Below are 6,956 nucleotides of genomic sequence, written 5' to 3'. Positions count from 1 at the left end.
TTCAAGTGTACTTGCATGAAATCTGGTTGTTTTAGTTAAGTTCATGCTAAATTATATTTCCCCAGACTATATTTAAGTTCCGTAAAGGGCCAACCTTCAATTTTGTAAATTCACAGTTTATTCCCATATATTCTGTGGAAAGTTACCAACTTTGAAAATTCCCGAAATTTTGCAACCCTACTATTAACACATTAACACATTTTTATAATATTTACTCCACTGACCGTTTTTTTAATTACTTTTGAGCCTATAAAAGTGAAATATTGCCCTAGCCAAAAAGTTAATGAGTTTCAAGATGAGTGCAGATTTTTTTTAACTCTACATTTTGATGATACATTTTGGTTTCTGTGACCTTCAAAACAGCAGAAAATAGCTGTGTGCCCCCCAAAAAATTACAGTTCTAGTTCATAACAGGGGACAGGATAATAGATACTGGGCTAGAGGTGTATTTTTTATGGAATAAAACTAAAGGGAGATTAAATATTTTGAATACTTAAATCAAGGTCAGCTCAGTTGTGCTTATCCATAATAATCAGCATAAATTGTAAGACAGGGGGTCTTACAATTTTAAAGGGGTTAATAAAAGATTAATTTGGCTGTCATCCAATTTTAACAGGCTCTAGGGTTTATTGTGCAAAACTGGCAACTTCTAATTTTACCATTTCAAAGGTTATGCTGAGTACAGTGGTGTTCATTTGAATTAATAGGCTGCTATTTGTTGTCATCAACAGAATGTCAGGATGGGAGGGGATGACATGTTATTATCGGTGAGTGGCAGGTCCCAGCTGCATATTGTCGCAGTTTACCAAACAAGTACAAAAATGATGTTAACAAAGGAGATATTTAAGACTATTCACAGGCTTCAGTTTTCTCTTACTTTATTTGGGGGCTCCAGTCTGTCATGTTTGTCACAGCACGTCTGCGTCTGTCTGAGAGCCCATCTGTCTGTCTGCATGCCTGTCTGATTGTGTGAAAAGGAAGACATCCAGCATCCCTTCCCGTTGCTCTGGGTCTGCTCCGTTCTTTCATACTCTATCTGCCTTAATGAGGTTCACATGGTAACACTGAGAATTTAACCAGAAAATGCCTTTGCTTTTGTGTGTGTGTGTACTTCTCAGTGTTGAGTGGTGCAATGGCATTAACATTTTGGAAACACAAAACCAGACAGGCAAGATAGCAAGGTGAATATGCACACACACACTTCCAAAAAAGAATGCACACATCAGCAGATACATGAATGGACACAAATACAACATATGCAGAAATATAATGGAACAGACTTGCAAGGTTTTGAGGAAGAGAGGACAGCAAGAATGAGGGAGGAAAATAGGGAGAAAAGGCAGACAGCCTGCATAGTACACACTCCTGCAGAAAACCACAAAAGGGAGGGGAGGTGTATGTGATAGAGACTGAACGACAGAGAGAAAAAAGAGAGGGATAGATGTTCGGTGGGGAATTGAGGACCACATACTTGCACGGCAAAAAAGAGCCTTCCTACGCAAGCAGGAGAGCAAACAGAGGAGAAGAAGACTCAGGATGAAAGAGTGATAGAAGAAAAAGATGCCAAAGAGTGGGAGTGGTGAGGAAGAAAGCATATGTTCACACCATGTCCGTACGGAAACGGGAGGAAGAAGAGCGTGAAGGAATGGGGGGAAATGAAAGGAAAGGGGATGAGATAACACCAGCAACAGCTAAAATTAAGATCACATGGGAAAACAAGGAAAGGAAATGTGAGAAGAGAAGTGGGAGATGGAAGGGAGGCGAGAAAGACAACATACTAGCTGCAGGAGTGAAAACGGGGGAGAGAGAGAAAGAGAGGAGAGGACAGGGGAGTGCAGAGCTGCTGCGAGCAAGACAGACCGCATACTCATAACACATTATGGCTATTATTAGACAGAGAGGAGAGGTAGACCGGGGGGGCCTGCAGGAGGAGAGGAGAGAGGAGGAGGGAGGGGGAGAGGAGAGAATTGGGGGTGGGTGGAGGGGATAGTACCACTACTGAGCTTGAGGATGAGAATAAATGCATGAATGCCAGTATGGATGCAAAATACTATTCGGTAGAGTTATAGAATACAGGGAAGAATGAATTTTTATGAGGTAGGAAAGAAAAAAGAGGGAAGGAAAGGAAGACAGGGATGTAATCGAGGAAAGCAAGAGGAGTGACGTTAGGGGGGTCAGAGGGAAAACATGTAAGCAAAGCAGAGCAGCAGACAGAAGGGATGAAGAGGAGGGAGAGATCAGTGTGTTATTTTGGGGTGAGCTAAAGGATGTCCAGTTATGCCAGTTTAGATTTGTTATGTATTCCTCACTTTTTCACTTCCTCAATCCTTCCCTCCCTTCCTTCCACCTCATCCTTTGCTCCAGTGACTTCAGCCCCACTCAGCAAGAGTCTCCACAGCAGGCTGCTGCCAGTCTGTGTTTGTGTGTGTGTGTGTGTGTGTGTGTGTGTGTGTGTGTGTGAGAGAGAGAGGCTAAAAGTACGATTCTCCATCCAACCCCTTTTTTCCTCTCCATTGCTCCTCTCGTTTCTCTTCTTTTTCCAGAATTGACTGCTGTTCTGTGACTCCGTACTAATTCAGCTGCTACCTAATGCGCTGAATGCATTTTGAATAAAGCTTCAGAGTAAAGAAAGTAAGAAAAATGTATCCCTTCAACAGCAGAATGTTTCTGAAAATCAGTTTGACTCATATCCAACATCATGGCTTTAAATTCAGGACTCATTTGTGTCAATTACCTTTTTTTTTCTCATCCAGTTGAAAGTCCGCCTCTGGAAATTCAAGAACATTCCCCAAACTCTAAATGCTCTGCTTAACATTCACCACTGAGAGATTTAACGCAATTAATTCCCATTTTCATTAAAAGCCCTCTCAGGCGCTGCACTATAAATTTCAGACATATATTCTGATCCCCCCTTGCCCAAGTCTATAAATTACATTATTCACAGAGGATACTGTAGGTGAGTTTTTCTCTCACACACACACACACACACACACACACACACACATATACATTTTCCCCCCATTTACTGAGTACTGTTATGGATCCAGGCCTGTAAAACGGAGCTTAATTTTACCAATTATAAGTGAGCTTTATTCATATAAACTTTTCCAAATGTCTGCTAATCCTTTTTGTCTTTTGGGTATTTCTGAGAAATCAAGTGCTGTAGCCTTGATGTGGAGCTTCGGTGGTTTTCATATTTTTGTCTGATTTAAACTGAGTTTAAGCAGTTTTGTTTAAAGCTGTGGAACTACTGCGCCACCAAGTGGTCGAAGGAGTCTTAGCTGCTCTGCTCAGTCAAGAACTATCCCACAATGGAAATGCTGATTACAATGTAAATATAATTAAACATTTTACAAGAGGAGACACTGCTGTACACCAGCAAATTACCAAAAAAAAATCAATAGACTTGTGTTTTAACATCACGCCTTTCTTCACTTTCTTTGACAAGAGAATGCAAGTTTTCTTCATTAGGCAATGTAATATAGTTAGTTGTTCTAACTCAGAGTATCAAGTTTAAACAACAAATGATCATTAATTAAACTAGTCAATAACTTAACTTTGTGAGTTGACATTGTATGGAATTGTAAGTTCATTTGACAAGAGAACGCAAGTTTTCTTGAATGTATAATGTAATATAGTTAGTTGTTTAAACTCAGAGTATCAAGTCTAAATAATACATGATCATTGATTACGTTTTTAAGTTAAACCACCCTAATAATTTTTACAGTGTACTGTTTCCATATCCGGCCCCCCCTCCAGAGCGCTTACCTCGAACAGTAAACGGGTTTCCTTTGTGTCTTCCTCCCAGTCCAGGAGAAGAAGCTGGGCAAACTGCCGCAGGTGCAGCTAGGAGCTCAGCGAGACTGAGACAACAAAGTCAGATATGTGGAGGAACATCAAGCATCAGGAAGACTGTCAACACATGCAGCTGATAGCAGTGAAAGGAGGGAAACAGTGCCAACACATATAGAGAAAGTGTGTTTATATTGCTGTCATGATGGATGGCAGGTAGACAGATCTGCCACTGTTGTAACCAATCATAAAGGGAGACCGCTGCGTTAATATTCTGATCAAATGAATCACTTATTATAACAGTTGCCTCCAATTATTTTCATGATTATATTATCAGTGCTGGACAGGGATCTTGCCAGAGATATTATATAATGTATTTCCAATTATTTCCTCAGTTCTTTGTTTGATATTACAAATGGCTTGATATAGAACCAGAGCTTCACTTCTACTATTACTTTGAACAGGACTTAAAATGGCTCTAGACTCTCACCCAAGTGGCACCCAAGCTAAGATGGAATAATGCATTCTGATGAATACGTTAACATGAATGGCCCATGAAAGTCTTGTACATAAAAGAAGGTATGATTAATCTGCAGATAAATCATGGACTTAAATGAATCCAGCTACCATAAGGCATTTCTGAGACTCATTTAAGATGCTAGTCCAGCTGTGTCCAGAAAACACATCAATCCAATTAGGATCAATCTTTAGCAGCATAACTAATAAAAGTACTCCTCCAGACAAGTATTAAAGGGACAGTCACTTTATAAAAAAAAGGCCCTGCTTTAAATCACAATTTATCGTTGGATATTTGATAATAATTTAATATTTGACTCAAAATTCAAGAAACAACTTACAAATTCTTACAAGCATTTGACCTCCTAGAAAACTCCAGAATCTCTGGATATGCGAATGTTTTAAATGGTAAATGGAAGTTACTTGGTGGATTTCAAATGCAGGGAGACTTTATTTACCTAATCAAGAAACAAGCAGTCCCAAATGCAAACGCTTTGCTGCCCTCTAGTGTCTAACCGACCAGCCTGCACTGTGAGATCAGATGCAACCATTAGTTTCCTTGCATCAGTCCTACATTGCAGCGGAAAATTGTATGTGAAGTTTTGTTTACAGAGGATGCAAAGTCTGAAACAATTCATGTCTGGTGTGTACTGCTTTCAAAAAGATCAGATTTATTGTTTGATTTTTTTTCGAAGAAAGAACAGACGAACAGCAAAGCTTGGAGACAGTCCCACGGGATGTGTAAAATCTAGTAAAATTCCTACCTCCTGACTCCCTACATAAGTGAGTTGACATAAACTTTCGCTGAAGTACTTTCATGTCAATACCTATAGAATACAAATAAGATGACAAATGCACGACAAGGAGAGCTCGGATGTACAGTGCTGGGGGTAAACAGATACTTTAAATGCAGCAGAGTAGTGCTTTTGAACTCCTCTCCCTCCTGAGTTAGTGTTCTCAGAAGTGTAAGAAATTCTATGAAGATGATAAAGGGTGCAAACAAATACAGAGAAGCCCGTGTGGGGAGACGTAATCTACCTTAAATCAGTTTAACATGATGAAAGTGCTCCCTAAACACATATACACAGCACAAACAGAGAAAAACAGAGGAGCAGACATGCCATTACGAAAACACAAACAATATATTTGATATATTACAGTCTGTGAATGGTACAGGAGTTGTAATAACATTTTATGAATATTGTATGTGCAGTAGACCAACCTGAGATTGATGCTTGCCGATATATGAGTCACCATAACTATCAACACAAGGACACAATGACAGCACACTGCTGGGCCAGGATCATCAATGGCACAAATAGGACAACCTTGCTGAGGATCTATTATGCAGCAGATGAACTTACTAGACTGAGAAAGGTTGAACTGTGGTACCTAATATTCCTGATTCAATCTCAAAACTAGGAAGTCAAGCTCCAAAACATCCTGGATCCTACACCTCCCATAATGCAACTTGTGTTTGTTGAAATATGATATGACAAATTAGAACTAAGATGTTAAAGGAGTCATGTTCATACTTGTATTTTGGGTTTCTACTAAAACATGCTTAAATGCTTCAAAATTCAGATTTTTTTTCTCATACTGTTTGTTTGAATATACCTGTTTTTTATGGGGCATCTAAATGCTCTGTCTCTTTAAGCCCCCTCCTGTCTGCTTTGATTGGTCAGTGTTTCCAAGTCTTCTGCATCCTTGCTCTCAGCATCTCTGCACCATCGTGGCAGCTGGGGAATGCAGCGTAACAGCACTTCCTAGGGGTACTCCAGCTGCAACCCTGCCCCCTAAAAGTTCAGCTCCCATACAACAAAACCGCATGCCTAATTACGATATGATCTAAGTGTATTTTCTCACTGATTACGGTTGCAGTTTGAAACAATGGTTCTACATCTTCGCCCATAAAGTCACAATCCTCTGTTAGTTGTGGTTTCACTGTCATTGTGATATGTTTGGAAGAGATTGATTAATAAAGGTTTGAGAAGATATGCACTTTATTTGACAATAATAAATCACATTGTCTCATTTCATGTAGGTAAAAAAAATATTTTATTCCAACTTTATGGACGACTATGTATTTGTTTCTATTACCCAAATTTCATAGAACCGTAGTCACATACATAACTCTTGTTAACGTGAAATGAAGAAAGAAAAAAAAGCAATTGGTTAGCTTTAGTAAAAGGTCATGGTTTGGGTTAAAAAAAAAAAACCTGTGTTAGATAACTTAAGTTTATTATGTATTAGAAATAGGTTAAAATAAGTTAACAGTGACTTTTGGTCAGTTGTCTCATGGGTCAAAGTCCTGTGTTTGTTTGCTGGGTGAAACCTCCCTTTGATTAGAAATGTATATTAAATACATTAAAAAAACATGATATGGTAGAATATGCGTTTCCCTTGAAATGTAATTAAGAATGCAGGGACAGGACTGCAACAAAACAAGAACACGGTTTGATGTGTGAAATCAATGGAGTGCCACTTTAAGAGCAAATCAGTTCAATTATTCTCATTATCAATAATTGTTTTACTCTAGAGAAAACACTCTAGTTGTCTAAAGCGTATCACTAATGAACACATTCAACAGAATTGTTAAAAATGAAACAGCAGAATCAGTTCTTTAATAATGTGTTTTCATTCATATC

The sequence above is a fragment of the Centropristis striata genome, chromosome 17 (assembly GCF_030273125.1).
Source record: "Centropristis striata isolate RG_2023a ecotype Rhode Island chromosome 17, C.striata_1.0, whole genome shotgun sequence".
In the NCBI taxonomy this organism is placed as follows: Eukaryota; Metazoa; Chordata; class Actinopteri; order Perciformes; family Serranidae; genus Centropristis; species Centropristis striata.
The sequence above is the reverse complement of the archived record's forward strand: the minus strand, read 5'-3'. Positions refer to the sequence as shown.